The sequence below is a fragment of the Lissotriton helveticus genome, chromosome 12 (genome assembly GCF_964261635.1).
Source record: "Lissotriton helveticus chromosome 12, aLisHel1.1, whole genome shotgun sequence".
Classification (NCBI taxonomy): domain Eukaryota; kingdom Metazoa; phylum Chordata; class Amphibia; order Caudata; family Salamandridae; genus Lissotriton; species Lissotriton helveticus.
Genome location: NC_136073.1, coordinates 153,277,963 through 153,298,814, shown reverse-complemented (window position 1 = coordinate 153,298,814; position 20,852 = coordinate 153,277,963). Strand labels below are relative to the sequence as shown.

Genomic DNA, 20,852 nt, shown 5'->3' with positions numbered 1-20,852 from the left:
TCCTCTGCCTCTCTCCACGGGTCTCTTTGTTCTTGCTGTCTGTCTCTTTCCTCTGTCTCTTCACCACCTTTTATTGTTTCCCCTTCTTGTCTTATTCTTCTCTTATCTCCGACTACCGTCATGTTGTTTCTGACTGTCCTTTGCCTCCTTTCCTGCCTTTCTCCGTTCTTCTTTTCTTTCTCTCCTGTTCTCCCCTCACAGTCCCCCCTGCCCCCTCCACGCCCCCTCCTCTGGCCCCCTCCACCCGCTCCCTCCTCTTCGACTCTGCTCAGTTCCTCCTCGGTTCTTGCTCAGCCCCCCCCCCATTCTGCCCTCCCCTCCTCCCAGCGCTGCAAGGGTTACATTCCTTTCCAGCTGAGCTGGCAGAGCGATCCCGGGCAGAGCCGTCAGATTCGCGGTGGGAGCGGGGAGGGGGCAGAGAGCTATTCTCATGGGCACGGAGGGGGGGCACAGAAACTTCATTATCTGCCTCCTTCTATTGCGAGACCTATTGCATTTCCAATGCTTGTTTAATATTGGGAACGTCGATATTGATATACTCAATGATACATATGTGCCTAAGACCGAGATTGCACCATTATTACTGAATTCACCAGTCACAAACTCTCCATCAACGCTGACTCAGAAATATGTGGTCTGGCAGTCTCTGAGGCCTAGGCCTGAGGTTATTGAGTGATAGGTTACAGGTAGGGGAACATGTAACTAGCAGACAATTGGAAACTCAGATCAATCCCACACATACGTGCATCAACACAAAATGGTTCAGGGAAATTGACCCCAATAAAGCACACATGGCTGGAGGGGTGCACACATTCCCAAAAACATCATAAAGTCAAATACCACATGAAGTTGCTAAACCCAGCCAATCAGAACAGAACACAAAGTACATGCATCGATTACATGCCTCTCATGCCGGATATCTGGACACGTCATCCACTGGCCCACCATGTGCCCACGCAAGATTGAGGCATACCTGCAATTGTTATCAGGGGCCTTATTTATGACACCAAAGACAAGACCCACATTCCATACCAAAAAAGGATAGACAGAAACTGTTTATGATACCCAGAGAAATAAATAAAACATTGTTCAGATCGATTGTGCTTTGAGTCAGTTCTCAGAACCATTTCTGTAACTGTACTCCTGGCCACAGCGTTCAATTAAGGCAACTGTTCCTGTTTTGTCAAACACCTCTTGTCTTCTGTTTTTTCAAGGTAAATTAATATTTGAGCAACATTTTGGCGAGCCAGCCTGGAGACATTGATATCTCGAACCAGACTGCAGCTGTAGGAAGGGGACCTCGCCTGGACAGAGTCACATTTACGCAGCAAGGAAGGTGAGCAGACACCACAGTTGATTGGAAGTTCTGCTGAATCTGCGCAGCGGAGGTCCATCCTGAAGCCCCTGTCCCTGTGGGTAATAGTGGGTAAGAGACTACATCTGATCCACAGTCCTAGCATTTGGTGTATCGCAAACTAGGGAGCAGCTAAAAAATGTAACCTCAGCGCCTTGTCACTGACAGAAATCTGGCCTGTTACCTATTTTATGTATCCGAAATGAGCAGTCGCAAGGCCTTTCTTGTTGGCTTTTCCACCGAGGTCACCTTTTCTTCGAAAGTCAGCATGCTAGGAAAAGTGAATATTGGTTCTTGCTTGGACTTTTGAGTGAGATACATATGGTATGCTTGGCTCTGGGTGTGATACAAGGACCACTTGGACCCCTGGGCATCTTACAGATGGTATGCATGGGCCCTGGGTGTGATATAGGGCCGGCACCTCATACACTATTTCTTAGTCTAAAAGGGTTTTCTCAGTGCTACCAGTTTCTTAACGCTTTTGGTATCTGAAAGAAGTGAGAGGTGCTGTTCCCTTGAACCGCTGGGTGTGACACAGATGGTACGCTAAGCCCTTGGGTGCCAAACAGGGTGCAACTCGGAAATTAGGGAAAATATTTGGAGTGAGCCTGGGAGATTAGGTGTAGCTTGTATTTGGCCAAGAAGGGCCTGTGGTTGTCAAGTTATTCCTTTTTGTCCGCATAATTGTTACTTTCTTTGTCCCGGAGCCAATAATGACAGACTATCAGGCTCACTTAGTCATGTGTACTGCACAGAGCTTCCCCTGGACACAGAATAGCATGCATTAGGAGTGGGGTAAGGTATTTCTGACAAAGTCATAATTTTTTCTCTGCCAGTTTTTTAAAATTATAGTTGAAACTGATTTATCAATCAATCAATCAGGATTTGTAGAGTACAGCTACTTCACCCCTGATGGTCTCCAGGAGCTGTCGGATCATGCTGCCTGTTCTCCTATTGGTTGAGCATCCAGGTATTGAGGTCCTCACTGAATTGCTGGAGCAATGGTGAGGCTCTGAGTGGCAGGGGGAGGACATGGCAGGTGTTGTCTGCCAGTTGGGAGAAGGAGCGGCCTCTGCTGTTTGTCTGGGAGATGCAATGGGTGGTAGCTAGGGCAAAGGATCCAGATCTGAGTTTCCAGGTGGGCTGGTGAAAGGTCATGCATTGGTTGAGGTACACAGGTCCTTTTCTGTGTATTGGCTTGTATGAGTGGGTGAGTAGCATATCTTCATGACTGGTAGCCAGTGGAGTTTCCTGAGGGGAGGGGTTTGTGTGTATCCATCTGGAGAGGGCAAGGATGAGCCTGGCTGCTTTTCTCTGGATCTTCTGGAGTTTCTTTATGAGTTGGGCTGTTATTCCAACTTAGAGAGAGTTGCTGTAGTTGAGTCTGCTGGTGACGACAGCCTGTGTGACAGTTTGCCTGGTGTTGGTCAGGTGCCATATGAAAACCTTCCTGAGCATTCGGAGCATTCGGAAGCAGGCGGTGGAGATGGTGCAGATTTGCTTCTTCATGGATAGCTGTCTATTGAAGATGATGCTGACGTTGCGGGCGTGTTTGCTGTGTATTGGAGTGAGGCCCAGCTCTGGGGGCCCCATTCATTTTTTCACTGTGTGTCCTTGCCTTTCTTGAAGATGAGTACTTCTGTCTTGTCGGTATTAAGTTTGAGACAGTTATTCATCCAGTCTACAACATTCTTCATGCATCTTTGGAACTTGTATTTGATGGTTCTTGGATTGTTAGTCAGAGAGAGGATGAGTTGGTTGTTTTCGGCGTAGCAGATGACGTTGAGTCTGTGACTTTTGAAAATGTTGGTCATTGGGGTCATGAATGTGTTGAAGAGGGTTGGGCTAAAGAATGGGTCATGAGGTAAACCACAGGTGATGTTCTTAGAGAGCGAGGAGTAGGGAGGGAGGATGATTTTCTGCATTCCTTATGTGAGGTATTATTCAATCCACTTCAGGGCTGCTCCTTGGATTCTGATCTGGTGGAGCCGGTTGATCAGTGTGTGGTGGGATACGGTGTCAAAAGCTGCTGAGAGGTGGAGGAGGATGAGAGCCACTGTTTTTCCCTGGTCTAGCAGCATTTGGATGTCATCTGTGGCTGTAACTAGAGCTGTCTCAGTGCTGTTTTTTTGTATGTGAAGTCAGATTGGGAGGGGTCCAGAAGGTTGTGGTTCTCCAGATGTCTGGTAGGCTGGATGTTACTTGCCTTCTCAATGACTTTGACTGCGAAGGGGAGCAAAGAGATGGAACAGTAGTTCTTCAGTTCTCCTGGATCTGCTGATGCCTTTTTCAGCAAAGGCTTCATATCGGCAGGTTTCCAATTCTGGCGGAAGTGGCTGTCGTGATTGAGGAGTTGAGGACCTTGGTTAGTTCTACGCTTATGAATTGATTGCCGAGGTTGGAAGCATGGTGGGGGCAGAGGTCTGCAGGGGGTCTGGAATGGATGGATCTCATGATGGTTGCCATTTCCTTCTCAGTGAGGGGGTTCCACAAGGTGAACTCGTGTGGGTTGCTGTTGGTCAGCATGAGGAAGTTGTTGCTGTCTGCAGCAAGGGGTTGGATTGCAAACTCTGGGTAGATGGTGTTAATTTTGTTGTGGATAAGGTCCACAAGGGCATCACCGAGATCTTGCGAGGGTGTGATGTTGTCTTCTATTTGCTAAAGGGGTGGTGAATTCCTTGACTATGTTGAAAAGTTCCTTGCAGTTGTTGGAGCTTTCATTGATGTGGGTGGCTAGGGTGGTCTTCTTTGTGTTTTTCAGGAGGTTGTGGTACTGGATGAAGGCATCTTTGAAGCATATTTGGTGCTCAAGGGTCTTTTCCATGTATCTGCAGTTTTGTTTCTGGGTTTTTAGTTCTTCTGTGTACCAGTTAGGTTGTCTTGTTAGTTTCTTGGATTTTTATGCTTCCTCTGGCGACTTTTCAGCACTTACTGTGATCCAGTTTGTGAAGTCGTCCACTGCTTGTTCTGTGTCCTAGGTGGTGGTGGGTAGTTGGGAGTTGAGGGTGTTGGTCCAACATTGTTCTGATACCTTTGACCAACTCTGACATGTTTCGCTGGTGGTGGAGGAGGGGTTGTTGATGGTTTCCGAGATGATGAAGTGGATGCATGGGGGGCAGTCCAGGGGAGCTCTTCACTGTGGTTGCATTTTACTCTGTTGCTGACTGCTAATGTTCAGTCAAGTGTGTGTCTGGCAATGTGGGTGGGATTGGTGACCACAAGTCTGAGGTTGGTAATACTTTCTAGGAGGTGTTTCAACTGTGTTGGTGTCATTGGTTTATCTTTGATGTTGTTGTGCTGAAAATTAATGCAATTGTGTGCTGTCCTAAGTATTGTATTTCATTGAGTCAAAGTGCTATATGATGGTACTGTTATTTCTCAAATCGTCATTTTTTTGTGCCAAAGCAAAAGTCATTTTTCTATTGAATACCACATTTTCATGTAGTTTTAACAATTGCCCTTTCTCCTAGGTAGTAACCCCTCATATGCATTGTTATTTGTGTTTGTGAAATGTTCATGTTGGTGCATCTGTAAATAGTACTGAGCTCATAGTAAAGTAGTTCGAACCAGCGATCTCTGTGCATATACTTTTCCATGACCAGAGCAGAACTTAAGATTCCCTAAATAAGAGAAACTAGGGTGCATCAGTCTCCGCAAGCAGGCAAAAAAACATAGCAAATTTGCCAAGAATGGCACACACACACTAAGGCACAGGAATTTCCCTGAACAGAAGAGGGAACCGTTGACACTAATATAAACACACATACAGACCAAATGTTTAAGGCAAAAGAAGGACAGAAGAGAGGCACTATTAGAACTATGTCCCATTTTTGAAAGAGGCACTGACTAATAATTCTATCCCATCATCTGCAAGTAAAGCGTCCACACCTTCCTTGCCATATGCAGGAATGGAGGTGCTCCACCGATGCCTGCTATTCCAACAATACCAATCCTCCAGTTAAGAGAGCAGAAAGCCTATCTACTGGACCACAAACTGTTAGGTCCAGGCATGCAGGCCAGCAGGCCGAGGAAATCCCAGCCCCACCTCAGTCCAGTACTAGAGCTTCCCTAATTTCAACCCCTCCATTCATCGAGTTCAGCATATTCTGCACCAGTGATACGGAGAACATGCACTCCCACTGGTTCTGGTGAACACATGCAGGTAACAGGGAGATTCTTATCAGTTCTTGACAAGGATACAACCATCGGGGTGAGGAAAGAGGTCCCATCCTTCAAGGATCCGATGACGAGGTGGAAGTGACGGGATCTTCACAGGTAGCCAAAGAAACAACAGGAAGTGGTTTTAAGCTCAAAATTCGACCAAAAAGCTCACACCATAGAAGCACTGCAAGAACGCAGAACAGCGTACCCACCATCTGAGCAGGGCAGAGTAGGTACAGAGCATTGCTGGGGGAAGAGTCTGGGGCAGAACTAGATGAGAGGTTTTCGGCTGGGATCTGAGTCTCACAGATCGATAACGTAGGAGAGGGGCTGAACAGGAAATAAGAGACCAAGGGAGCCTGGTGCTAACTCAACTAAGACACAGTCGAAGTAGAATGGCACTTTTGCGTGCGCACAAGGGAAGCAGCAATTAAGAAGTTTGCTGTTCCTCCCATAAGCGCAAGACAGATAAACTGACCCCAATGGAGATAGTAACCCAAGAGAAAGGCGAGATCTTTGCAGGAACATTTTGCCACTTGCTATCGTGCTAGACCCAGGAGAAGGACCAGTACAATAGACCCTGGCTGGTGGAGGGATCCTTCAAACCAGAAGACATGGTCATTGCAGAAGACTGCATCTAGCATGGAGTGGGAGATTTCAAGTGGAATTTGCAGTACATGCTGGATTGCCTATGAAAATAGGAACGCTATGTTGTGGAAAAGCCAGTGGAGCTACCCCAAGCCAACATGTACCCACTACTGAAGAATGGCACGTCAGGGACCATCTATGTGCCATGGGAAACAGTGTTTACAACCCTGTTTTAACAACAAAATACCATTACAATGCGGTCGTTATAATGACTGTGTTGTTAGTACTCAATACTTTTACATCGCAAGTCATTAGAACAACCTGCTGTAGGGGGCGCTAAGGTATTGGAGATGAAATCCAACACCTTTCCTGTTGTTGTGCAAACTGGAGTAAGAATAGTAAACAAGTCGTTGTAATGACTTGCGATGTAAGGGCATTGTGTACTAACAACGCGGTTGTTGTAACTACTGTGTTGTAAAAGTATGCGTTGTAATATCATGCAATGTAACATGCTATATTCATACGCCATGAGCTCAGATAGATAAAGAAGGGCTATGATCATATTGCCACCCTTGCTGGATGGATCCCAGGAAATGGATCTTATGTTTTGAGAAGAACACCACGGGAGTAAATCTAGCGATAAGCAATGTTAAAAGTCTGGTAAATAAGCTCATCGGAGAGCAGACTAACACGTTGTTCACCTGAGCTTGCATCCCAGCAGTCATGCTGACAAACACTGAGCATGATGGGGCCACATTCAATTCGTACAGGCACCAAATATGGGCAGCCCTGAGGGAAATATTCCCTGCCTGCCCAGATGTATAAGGGTTGATGGCAGAAACTATGAAACCTGGCGAGACCATGACTAATTTTCTGGATAGAATGAGGGAATGATGGGGACTAGAGACAGGAGAGCCATGGACTGATATCGGCCCTCAAGTTGCATTCTTTTATAATGTCCTCAAAAAGAGACTGCCCACCAAGATACATAGTGGTTTGGACAGTGCAGTGATGTTAGATACCAAACCCTGGTGGGAGATATATAACCACATTTTGCACTATTACAAAAAGAAGCAAGAAAGGGATGAGGAGAAACAGGAGCAAACCCAGAGAGACACCACTAAGTTGGTGCAAAATAAATTGAATAATACCGCCCTCAAGGGGACTGCATTGCTGTGAGCTTTCAGATGGTACCAGTATTGATCAGGGCTCCTCTGCAAAATCCCAAAGGGTTTCAACCTAGATATAACGGCAGACCTCGGTGAAGTTGGCAGCAGCCAGATATTAGAACATTTTACTATTGCCACAGACTGGTCCACATGGCCAACCGATGACGGCTAAAGGTATATCATAAACACAGGTCGATGAGTTTGGGTCAGTCCCAGAAAAATGTCCACCCACAATACTGAGCCCAGAGAAACCCAAATGGACCTTGCACTCAGCCACAGGGAAGTCAGTCAGCCACCATAACAGAGATCAGGTAGTTGGGCAAACATGTGGCAACAGCAACAACAGACAGGGAACCGAACCCAACCGGGACCGGGGTCCCAACCACAGCAGTAAGGGGTAACTGGGGAGGAAATGCTTTTGCACAAACGCAGAACCCAAACATGAAAGAAGTAAAAACCCCCATTGCATATCACCCTTTTTACCCACACCCAAAGCTTTTCTGTACCCAAAAACCAAAAAAAAGGACCAATGACACAATACTAGGAATTAAAGCCTTTGCTTGTCTGCAGGAACTCATGGCTGCTGGATGTGGATTGTCGATCAGTTATCCTCACTAGAATTCATCATTTAACCTACCTTGGTAGTGCTGCGAACGTCCGTTGGCTGACGGTGCCCACCCGTTTTTCGAACGTTCAGCACTGGAGCTGAACGTTCGATGCAGGCAAGATGTTAAGGGTGCCTGTGGGAGCCTAGGCCCACTCTGCTTCTGGTCCCCCAGGGTAGGGTTTGCTGACCACACCCCAGAGGGGAGGGCAGTCTGACGAGGGGCAGGGCGGCTCCCTGACCAACTTTAAAAACAGGCACCCAGGTCCCGCAACCAAAGTTAACTGGGATGGGTTCTGATCACCAAATTGGAGGAACCCAATTCTCGGATACCCAGCGCCACCATAAATATAGAAGCCTCCAGTCAAATGTAGGCTCCATTTAAAGTTCCAAAACAAAGCTGTCCTCCAGAGTTGGGAGCCAGGTTTCCCATGCGCTTGGATAGCAAAGACCTTATAACCTTCACCGCACAAGTCAGGAGGGAGGGGAGATTCACCAGAACAACCAGCTATCTCAGTCAAGCACTATCACTAGGGGAATTCTGATGAATTCTTGGCCTTGCACCAACCTCTCCATGCAGCAATGTCTTTCTGCCCTTTCCCTCAGATTTTTCAAGTATCCAAAGCATGTTTGCTGGGTCATGCCCTCCAAAATAAAGAAAGAAGCATAACACTGGTTAGATGTCTCTAGACACCGCAAGGAAAAGCAGGTTCAAGTACCCTGGAAAAGACGTGGTCTGAGGGGGGGGGCGCTTAAAAGGAGGTGGTCTGCAAAGTTCATCACAGCTAGAGCGAGTGTATAACGTACACCACCCTCACCTTCATATTAGGCGCGGCTACGATCCAATACACAAGGCCTTACATACACCATCTAAAGAAAACAGTAAGCCCAGCCTCATATACTGCAAAATGACACAAGCAGGGGTACACAGGGCCACAGTACAGTTTACTGACCACCTCAGCTTTCATCAAAAATAAGGCAACAGATCATGTGAGATCTAGGGAGGCACCCAATAGTCCAACATGAAGAAGCCCAAATTAGCCCAAAAAATCTCCAGAAAAAGAGCTTCGCCAAGATACCTGTCACCATAAGGGTCATGTTGCATGCCACAGGCTAGGGACTAGAGGAGTACACAGGTGCCCTTGGGGCACATTGCAACCACCAAATTTACTCAAATAGGGACACACTCCTACATTACACATCGTCCCGTGTATGTTTAGGTCAAAAGACACCACCCGCACCAATAGTACCACCAAACACACGCTAGGAGAAAATGGCTGGCAATGAATGCCCATGGATTCGTAGCTAAATTGAATTTATCCTAAAATGATCATGAGAATCATCCTGTAAAAACTCGTCACCAGTATAAAACAGTAAGTCAAGTATTTAGAAGGGGGAGGCCTAACAACCTATAATAAGCTGATCTGTTCCATACCCAAAGCCCACTTTCTTTCGTAAACAGTTAAACATAGATAACCCAAGCGGGGCCACCTTCTGGTTCCTCACTAAAATGGCATGAATGGAGTGTGAAGAACACACCTCTAAAAGAAAAACACAGGGACTCAGAAAAAAATGATTGACGACGGCACATGCAATAATGCACTGTTTTCTTACCTAACCAATAAACGCAGCTCTTATCTGTCAGGTCGACAATCGAATGCCCAAGTGCATCATCTTTTCAGTGGCCACATCAGCACCCCAACAGGATCTACAGGTTAACTAGATTAGAACTCCTAATTACCAGAGGATTACAGACATCTCCTCTGGATTCAACCCAAGGCAGACAATGTTCAGTAAGTTCTGTATTATTGCATTTCCATGCATCCTCTGTTTACTCTGGGTGCTCTTGCATCCATTCATCACCAATGACTTACCCAGTCAAATGGACTCCACCCAGAAGTTTTCACAGCACTTGCAGAGGGACCTCTCCCATATCACTTATAATTACACCAAACCCAACACTAGTATTTTGCACGTACTACACAGCACCCTCTTACACCACACATAGTATCCGCACTTGACTGTTGTGGGCTCCAAGACATCAGCCAGGTCATGTTATGTCTGTTCACTGATACCGCATGCAGTAGGCGTAGACAGGCTTTACTTGTCCCAAGAGGTAGTGCTGAAAAAGCAAAATGCTTTCTCCACATATACCTATGTAGGATTAGAGCCAAAATACAACCCAACAGAGTAGAACCTCATAGAGTATGAGGGAATCTGACTTGATACAATATCAACCCCACAGCGCTATACCTTTTCACTGAGCTTAGCGATATTCAAACTGACCTAGATAGGATGTGCAGGAGGTGTGTCATAGGGGAGGATACTGTTTGGCCCAGAGACTTTCCAGAGAAAAGATACTTGGAGGTAGGGAAGCCAGCAACTCAATGCACAAAACATATCCACCCCTGCTTCCATCTGTGGTCCCATGTGGGCCCTTAGCATGTAAGGGGCCATTTCTGTAGTAACAAATAAACCACAGACAAGAAGTTCCAGTGTAGGGCCATTCACCTTGATAATATGAAGGGACATGAGTCTCGTAAGGGAGGGATGAACAACGACATATATACCCCATGTCAGTAAATCTGGGATACAGAGGTAGATAGATATAGATTTCTAGAACGGAAGGGGCAATCCCTACTTGTACAGAAGCCTACACTGTATTCCTTGTGTTTCAGAGGCAAAGGAACCATTCGCTGGGAACATCGGTAAACTGTGACACAGTACTGCACATTCAAAGCACGCAATGGGGCACCTCCAGGCTGATCGACACCTACTGGTAGTGTGGTGAGTTTGCTTACACCCAGCTTGTCCCCGGATATCATGGCCTCTTCCCCCACGTCACCATGCACACCCCTACTCTGGTTATTAGCAGAGAAGATTTGTCCGAGTTTTACCAACATCCGGTAAAGAAGAAGACAACTCTGCTGCATCAGGATCAAGAGAAAATAATGGTTTATTATTTTAGCTGGGCTCAGTAAAAGGACATTCCAGAAGAATTGAGATTGTTTTCTGACACTCAAATATCAGCAGGAGGTTCCATACCGTACTTCCCCTTACCTACGAAAGCAAACGCCCACTGGTTGCAGATAACCAGGTGTGAAATGCTCGACATGATTAACAGCACTGAGTTCAGCCTTAATTTGATCAAGGAAAAACTGAGAGCCATCCGCATCATGGTAATGCAACATCAATATGTGTTGGACTTAATGACTGCCAAGATCGGTGTGTCCTGTTGCATGTTTATCCCAGACAATGACATGGACAAAGGGACTATGACTCTTGCCATTCAAGCATTGTACTGGGGACATGATTGAGGAGGTAAGTGTCCCTGAGCAGAAGTGGATTGTCAAATGGTTCTCCTAGCTTCCCCTGTGGCTAGCCAGACTGTGCACATCACTGGTGCCCATTTTCATATTACTATTGTTTTTGTGTGGTTTCATGCAATTGAGGGTCTCTTGTTGTAAAAATGCAGTCCTCAAATTGGGTAGAATAAAAGTAACTAGGGAAGTAGGAATAGTCAAAATTGAAGAGCAACAATCCCCCAGCAATGTGACTGTCACGGAGCATGGGTTAGATGGTGTAGTTAGGCCCGTTTTTGTGCTAAGATTAGTTTTGTTTGTCAACACGATGGAGTGTTGGGGTGGAAAAGTCCTGGAATGGTAATGGACATTCGTATCTGCTCTGAGTGCCTCACCTGTACTGATGTGGAGATCTCAGATGCTGATTTCTGTTGCCATAAACAAGCATGAATTATGCTTGTGAGCCATGATATATCATGGTGCACACAAATTATCTGTGTCTCATGGATTGGAATCTTGTTGGACCTGGGGGGGCACCTAAAGGACTATCCTCATAGAAGTGGAAGGCTACTACCTTCACCAAGAGTTAAGCAGCTCGAGCTCAGTGGTGGTAACATACTGTGTAGTGAATTCTAGGAGTGAATATGTCATTGTGTACCTATGCCATTGGAGTGAGGCCTAATTGCTCACTCGTGCAAAGTTTGGCTGCTGTGTGTTTAACTCACCCCTTGACCTACATTGGTTTTATGTGGAGTACTGTGCAGCGCAGGAGTGGTGTGTCTATGCATGGGTGTATGTGTGTTTGGGAAGGGTCCCATAAAGAGATAATGGAGTAATATACAGTGAGTGCATGATGAATGAATGTAGTGGGTGTGTGTGCCTGTGAGTGGTACAGTACATGAAGGATGTAGTGCTGTACATTGTTTGCATGTTAAATGTATGTGCTGGGTATATGTCTACCTGTGAGTAGTACAGTACATGGAGGATCTACTGCTGTTCAGTGCCTGCATGTCTAATGCATGTGCTTACCAATGCCAGCGTGCCCTGTGAGGAAGAGGAGAGTGTCAGAGGGAGCTAAGTCCCAGTTGACATTCATTGCCAGGAGCAAGGAGACAGCTGCTGCACTAATCAGTTCATTGCCCTTGTGCAGGATGAAGACAGAGACCCTTGTATACCAGAGGTGGACCGCCGTGTAGTGGGTAGTGTGCATCACTGCCTGTGTGTAGTGAAGTTTTGGTGACCCTGTACCCGGGAGGGGCCACCAGGAGAAGATTGCCAGGCTACAAGGGCCATTGACCTTGTGCGATGGTGAGCTACTACCCTGTATGTCAGGAGGGGTCACTGCCAAGGACTTTGATGTGCCAATTGGGCTAGAGCCCATATACAGTGAGAATAAGGTTGCTCTGCAGTTTAGAGGGGTTCATCCGGACCAGTAAGACTTGTAACCTGGCTGTAGTCCTCGACAGAGAATTGAGGCCACCGTAGGGACCCCTTTGCACCTGCACCGGGGTGAAGGATTGGTACAAGGCTCTTCCTCCCCCACATGGGACAGACCAGAGACCTATCAGGCAATACCAGAGCCACAAAGATCCTACAGCTGCTGATGGGATGTGACCGTATGTGAGGAGCTCTACAACCACTGATTGTAGCCCACTTGAGCTAAATGCAGAGAACACACCTGAATCGGCTGCTGACCCTCCAGAGACCGCAGAATGGATGCACTAAGGAACTCTGGTTGCTCCAATCCTGCAGTTGCATTTCTCATTTTGATCAAATATGTTTACTTGTTTTTGCCCTCTTTAACTGAATTGATCAATTGATTCTTCATTTATATAAATAATTCATTTCCATCCTTCCAAGTGAAAATTATTTCATGTAGTTGAGTAAAATCACATGCTCAAAGTACCTTCCCAATGCATTTTGGACCTGGAAGGTCTTTCTTCAAGGGGAATTTACCTGTGAGTTTGAGACACGTCATTTGGAAGAATGACAATAAATTATTTATGTAAATAAAGAATCATGTGATCAATTCAGTTAAAGACTGGAAAAAATGCAAACAATGTGAGCAAATTAAGAATCAACATTGAACTATACTTACACAGTACAAACAGTGCCTGTGCACCTTGGGTCTACTAACCCTCTAATCTTGGAGTAGCTACTTTTTCTGGAACTGAACATTGGATACCTGAAGCAGGTTGGTCCTACTAGCGCTCTGGAGCTTTAGAGAATTCTCGTGTTTTTTCAGAGGTGCACAGGTCTTTGAGCACTGAAATATATACTGACGCTGGTGTACTACTAGCTGGATACTTTTCGAGGCAGACCCTGCTGACTCTCTGGATCTTTGAGGAAAGCATTTTCAAAAGTTTACAAATTTCTTCTAGAGCCCAAATAACCCTAGGTGTACAGTCCTAATGCCCCCAGGACATCAGGAGAAGGCAGATAAAGACAATAATGGTGTCAGACAGAGGTCGATAGCAAAGTCCAATCCAGGTCAAGTTGCTACTGGTCAGCTAGACACTTCAGGAAAAAAAGGTATCTTTTAGCCTGTTGTGTCCCTATATCCTCACAGGAGGTCATCCACTTGCCAGATAGGCACGTCAGGAAAAAGGCTTCTTGTAGTTTGTTGTGTACCCGTAGCCAAACAGGAGATCAGCCAACTGACTGTCCACTTCATTGCCATAGGTACAAGAAGATATTTCATAGCTCATTAAAAGTCAAGTACAGGCTGGGTAGCTGCTGTAGAGCTAATGCAAATTAGACTACATGAGCTGCAGGTGGGGTACAGGTAACATTTAAAAGGTACTTTTCCTTAAATTTGTGTTTACCATTTAACTGGATTTTTAATACCTATTAAAAGTAGTGGTTTCATTACTTTTCTAGTTTGTCCTATTCTTCTGTTAGAGTTATTACTATTTTAAGTATCTACTCTGATTCTTCTACTTTGGACAGTCAGGCCTACCACAGTGAAAATAGATTTTTGGATTATGTTACTGAAAGGACATGGTCATTTTAATGTTCTACTTTTCCCACTTTTAAATATCATGCACCCTACCTTGTGTGCCACAAGGCCTATATAAGGGTGACTTACAAGTATTTAAAATGGAAGTCAAAAAAGTTTATTTGCCAGGTCGCACTGCAGCAGTCAGATTTCAATGAGAGACCTGAAGCCATGTTTTGTACAACCTGCTACATGGATTCCACAATAGGTGCTGCAGTCCACAGGTGGCATCTAACTTCCAGGTCCAGGTTGAATCTTCTACACAGTATACTAAGAACATATAGTTAATTAAATATACCAATTAGAAATGATCCAATCCAATCATTTTTAAATGAGGACCATAACATTAGTGGCTGATATGGGGCCAGTAGTGGTGGGGCAGGGAGGGGAGGGCTAAAAAATCAATTAAAAAAGAAAGATTCACTTACCTGCCGGCCGCTGTCTCTCCTCCATCCAATGCAGTAACAACAGGAAGCACACATGCTCTCAGACTCCTTTAGCCAATCACAATGCTGCTGTCCTCAGTATGACAGTAGCGTCTTGACTGATCTGAGCATCGTGGTTCGGCACTCAGAGAGGGAGACTGTGCATGCTCTCTACCCGGCTGTGCAACACAGCTGGGTGGAGAACATACTAAGTGCTAATGACTGTTTCGGCCAGCCCAAGACGGCTTGCTAAAAAGTCATGCACATTTAGAAAGTTCTCAATTCCCCTTCCCCTGCTCTCTGTGCAGGCCAGCCCCGCCATGCACCTACAGAGACAGTACAGAAAAAGAAAATGATTACAACATGGTGTTATTATCATTTTATTTTTCCTGTGGGACAACGCTCCTAGAGGAGGAGCTGCCACTGGAGCACAGGCCCCTGATTCCATTATCCTGGCTAACAGGCATGGAGCTAAAAAAAAGACGCAGAAAAGGTGTATTTCCTTTAATGGCTCTACTAAGGGTTTCCCTTACACTGGGGTAGGGAAACGCTTGTGGTAAATATATATGCTGCATACCCATTTGTAATATTGTACTCATGAGTGGAGTTTGATGCTATCGAGCACAATATAGGAACTTTCATACATACAGGACTGCTGCGATCCAGCTTTTTATAAACCCTATTGTGACTTAGAAGTCAATGTTAAGTTATCAAGAACATTAAAGGTTTAGTAGTCAATTATCCCTTCTTGTTCCAAATATCAGAATTGGTCCCTTCAACAAGTAGGAGGCTACCTAGCCAGTATTGACTGGGTGGTGCACACCATATCCTGGCAATCATATCAGATGAAATCAGACAATTTCCCAATTAAGACTGTTATTAAACCAGATAGTGTTCAATTATAGGTGATCTGACAGTATGCTCTACAGAAGACTGCTATGGGAGCATTTGTTCATTGTCTTGCCCGGTAAGCGCATCTCACGGTGCAGGAAATTAGTCCATAGACTATTAATGTAATTACAGGCAAGGTGCCCATTATATATGACACAATAATCTTATTTAGATTGCATGCAAGACTAATCAGCTAGAAGCAGTGTTTCTTTATACAACATCCAAGGCTAGACATAGAATGTTAACTATGTGTGTTATAGTTTGGCATTGTACTACTAGTAGAAGAGCATACCACTTGAGGAACAATTATTGGGACTATTTATACTGCTGTACATGGCACTCTCTTTGTAGCCATGTTACTTTAGGTGTTAACACAAACACAAAATGAGCATGGGGCTGCACCTGCTCTATATTCACCAATGAAATTGATGGGCAATTTTGAAACAGTTTCCTCAATAGTGCGGAGTAATGTATAAAGAGAGAAACTGCAGTTCTGACAGTGCCCCTGCAGTTGGTAGCTGTTCCCATTCTCAATTGTGAAAGGGAACTTCCAAAGATTATTTCAGAAGGTTACACTGGTGTGGGCTGTGACGCCTCAGGTTCTCAAGCCATAAAACCACAACTCAAAGTGAAACATAAGAATGAGGGTTGCAGTAATGAGAAAGCAGCATCAGTTACTAGAAAATGACGGCGGTGGCAAAAAACAGAACTGGATCTTCTCCAATACATGAGTCGAGTATGGGTGTATATAATATGAAACCATGAAAACATTAGAAACACAGAACAGTAGCAGTATAATAGCTGTTCTCTCCATTTTTACGGGACCCTAGAGACAGCAAAAGAACAGAATAGAGTGAGTGGACTAAGTATCGCAGAAAGGATAAGTATGTCAAACAGAAATGTGAACTAACATATAAAGATGAACTTAGCACAAGTGAGGGAGAGAAAGGTTTGGAGTCAAAGTCTCATTCAATAACTGGTTTCGCGAAAAAGCATGACCTACAAACTACAGCATTTTTGTGGAATGGGACTAGGGTAGTAGCACTTCCATACAGCGCAATAAAAGTGACACTACTTTTCCAGACTCTCAAAAAGCATATGGGGGTGGCTGCTGTAAGGAATATATATTGCTTGAGACACTGGATAATACCTAAACCTTCTATGGAGGGTTTATGACAGGAGATTAAGTAATCGGCCAAGAATCACAGGATGTTGAACCGACGCAGGGACTCTGCACAGTTCATTACAACAATTGTAACTCTTCCAGCATGGAGAATGTACACAGAAAAAAAGTAGGATGAGGCAGCACTTACCAAGTCACTTCATGGGTCACTTGAAGCCAGGAACAGATGACGTGAAGGGGAGAGCTTTCTGTATAATTGTTTGTGGTCAGGCAGCGCCTCACACACGTCTTTTCCACACTTGGGGCATGATGATGCGAGATCAGCCGCAATAGATCAGCGCGATTAAGGAAAGAAGGGAAGGTGCAGTAAATGACCAATCACTGCATGGCTTCATAATGAAGCTATACTGTGATTGGCCAAACCGCCCACCCATTGATGCATTCAAGACCAGGCCAACTCACCTTTCTTGAGCCAATCCAGACGCTACTTCCTAGCAGTGTCTGGATTGGCTGGAGCAGGCAAAGTCAATGCTCCTCAGAAGACCAGCAAGGCTGGGACTTGGACCCCCAGTTCTCTAAAGTTGTGCTGGTGGAAGAAGCATCAGGGGCGCATGTTGGGTTGGTCGTTGAAAGACACCCGTCAAACCGACATGCACACTTCAGACCCCAGTGCTGTTTAGATTGATGCCCCACTTCTTGATTTAAAAAATCTAGGCATCCTGCCAACAATTTGTGCTCGGCCCGCGGCTGCAATAAAAGCACCGCAGCCGGGATTTTAAATAATGCTAAGTACATAATGTAACCTTTTTAATACAGGGACAAGGGGGCAACAAATAAAGGGGCGCAACGCAGTAGCGCTCTCATAGAGAAACCGTCGCTGATTCTACCTTTGTTACTTTTCTGTCACTTATCTCAATATTGTACTTCTTTTTGGCTAGCTCTATTTCACTACCAATTTTTCTCTATCATTAACTCCTCTCTTTTGCGTTCTCTCGATCTAATAAAAATGTATACATCTCTCTGGAACCCTTCTCCATTTCAACTCAGCCCCTCCACCTCAGCTCTCTCTTTCAACCTTTTCCTTTATAAAGCTCTCTACCTCACCAGTTCTTCCTCTCTACCTCTGTATATACCTTGCCTCTCTTTCTCTACTTCACATATTTCTCTGAGCTTCCTTCCTGCACTACATACCACATTTCTCTTTTTACTCCTCCCCCTCTCTCTTCCTTTCTCTCACCCATGCTACTCTTTACCTGATGTGTTTATATACCTCTTCTCATCTTACTCTCCCTCTCTACCATAAATCTATTTGTTTTTCTTCAAGTCTCTCTGTCTCTGTCTACCACTCGCTGCCTTTAACTCCCTCGAATTCACCTTTTTTTTTTACTTAATTACATCTCTCTGTACCTCACACCTTGCGTTACTTTACTCCTCTGACTCTCCCCTACATTCCTTCTCTCTTTAACACACTCTAAAAACCAAACCTTCTTCTCTACCTCTATCTTCCTCTTTCTACCTATTCTTACCTACATCACCTTTCTCTATTTACTTTACTTCTCTTCTTACGTCACACATCATTCTACATCAACTCTATCTCTACTGTTCTATATCTATTTCAGTTCTCTTGCTAGTTTATCTTTTTATGTTTGTGTCTGACTCTTGTATCCTGATGTATCCCATTTTTCTTACTCAGCAGGGTCTCTCGAGCATAGAAATGTGCATGTATAAAAAGGGAGAAGAGGGACAAGGCAGGGAAAAATAAGTTAGGAGAATGTCATTAGTATATTAATATTATTTAATTGAAGGAATGGTGAAAATCCTCAGAGCAAAGCTTCAATTTTCACTGTTGCAGGAAGAGCACTAGTGGTGAAGGGGAGATAATATCTGGCAAATAAAATTGCATTACAAATGCTATGAGCATGACTTTTTATAGTATTTTGCACTATTCCTTTAAATATCTAACAAATCACTCTTAGCAAATTTTCCTTCAGTGGGAGTAACAAGCTGGTTTGATATTGACTTCCGCATTAAATATTGTTGTTGCAAGTAAAATAAAGTCTAGATTTAAACAAAAATAAAATGGCTTTATCAATGCTTGTTTAAGTTTTCTTTTGATACTTGGCAGGTGGACACCTAGCAGCTTGAGCTTTCGGCTTTTGTTGAGTAGCCTCATTTCTGAATAGTTAAAAATAATTCAATATTGTTTAAAATCAAGGGGGATGATTGAATGAACTGAAATGGGTGGTAAACTTAAAGTTATTCCAAACAGACGCCCACAAACTATACACTACTCAGGGCCCCCAAAACCTTTAAGAATTCCCTGGGCAGCATAGATGCTTGTGGCACAATAGAGGCATTCGATAAGGCCACAAAACAGCCAGCAAATGCAGCTGCAGTGAAATACTGAAAGCTGTGGAAGTCAAGTCAAGAATCAAGCCAGAAAGCCAAGCCAAGTTTGAGGTAACTGGTGATCAGCAAACAATCAATCCTTTTAGACTCTTCTGCTATTTTAAACCAAGGTCAGATGAGAGAGGGTAACTACAGCACTCTAAAAGGGCACTTTGTCTGAGAGTTGTCACTAAAATCTAGACCTGCGTTTTTCAATTTACACAAACTCCGCAAAAATGGACTAACTGAGATATTTACTGAAACGTTTTTCAAACAAAACATATGTATGTGGTAATGTTAAATAACTAGAAGCTTGTTCAGTGCTGAACAATTACTGATAGACTGTCAATAAAGCTAACAAAGTCCACAGTTACATATTCCACTAATGTCCCGAGTTGTTTATCATAGTCAAGGAATTTTAATATGGAAGCAATTAAAAGGCTGATTCAGAACATGTCTCTAGCCAAGAACCGTTAGAGGCAGACAAAGAGAAATAGGCTACGAACTCAAGTGAGTAAACTTTGTCATCTTGTAGACAGAGAGAAAAGAAGGGTGAGTTAAGGCCTGAAGCATTAAAAGCTACTGCCTCAAACCATCAAACTATTATTACAAAGTAAGGATGGTAGGTCACAAAATCCCAAAGCAGCCTATCCTAGGCAAGCCTGGCCTGAATTATCTCATAAATTAGTTCTCGGAGAAACAATATAACATTTTGAAATCTCGCGTGAATGGACCTCTAGGCATCCAGGAATCCCAAAGTTAAACTTCACACATAAACATATAAGCATCTTTGAACGATGGGAAGAACATATGGCTCAGAGCCTTGGAGAGAGAACATAAAGGGTAAAGCAAGCCTGCTGGACTCAAATAACAATGGTCTGCATTATATGTGGTGGACTTTGACAGCAAAACAGTTCAACCAAAATATCGAGGCATTCAAATGTGAACAAATTAAACATTTGCTGAACTGGCTCATGAGTTTTATTCAACTATTACTGGAGATAATAGGAAGGGAAACCCCAGGGCAGAGAGCCAACCTTGTACTGAAAGGTAGTACACAATACTCATGGTTAGTTGATCTTTCCTCTCTTAGGTCTGTCACATCCAACTATTTGGGGTCACCATCAGGCATTCCCCCATCCATTTTGAACATCTTCAGCCGAGGATCCTGAAAACCCATACTCTTCCACTGTGTGTTCACTCTTCCACATTTTACTTGCTCTGATCTTTCCTTCCTTGGGGTTTCTGCTTCACCCTCATATGGCTCAGACTCTATGGTTTCTTTCAGTCCCTTACCCATATCCAATTTAACTGTTTTTGACTGACTTGTTGCATCGTCCCTTTTAGATACATGTTCTCTTCTTCCTACAATGTTCAGACGGTACTCTCTTCAGATATTGATCCTATCTTCTGATGATGCTGCCTCTCTGGCTCACAATCTTGGTTCCAGTTGATTCACCCACTAACATTTTATAGGGAAATTACTCAGACTGGGTCCTCTATAACTCCTAAATTCAACTCTTGATACTCCTTGGCTATTGCTATTCTAAATGTATGACTTCCTGCCTATTCTTCTCCTTGATATTTCTTGTTCTCTGATACCACATTCTATGTAGGAACCTTATTATCTATGTCTTTCTATTTTAACACTTTTACAATGACCTACTATCTCTTCTGTGGTTCAATGTCATTGCTTAATAAAGTCTTAGCACCTTACCATGTCTTCACTGATCTTGGTTTATCAACCCTTTAGCCCTTTTTCTATCTACTCCATAGCGGCATTTAGGTATGTTTTCGCACCTCCCCATGTAATCTGGACATTTATATTGCCACCCCTTAGTTATCATTT

General features: G+C 44.2%; 1 protein-coding gene across 2 annotated transcripts in view; it reads right to left on the bottom strand.

Moving 5' to 3' along the window:
• The window catches only part of LOC144798263 (hydroperoxide isomerase ALOXE3-like), a 211,574-nt gene that overhangs the window by 6,998 nt on the left and 183,724 nt on the right, over nucleotides 1-20,852 (bottom strand). The gene's annotated exons all lie outside the window — the stretch shown is intronic.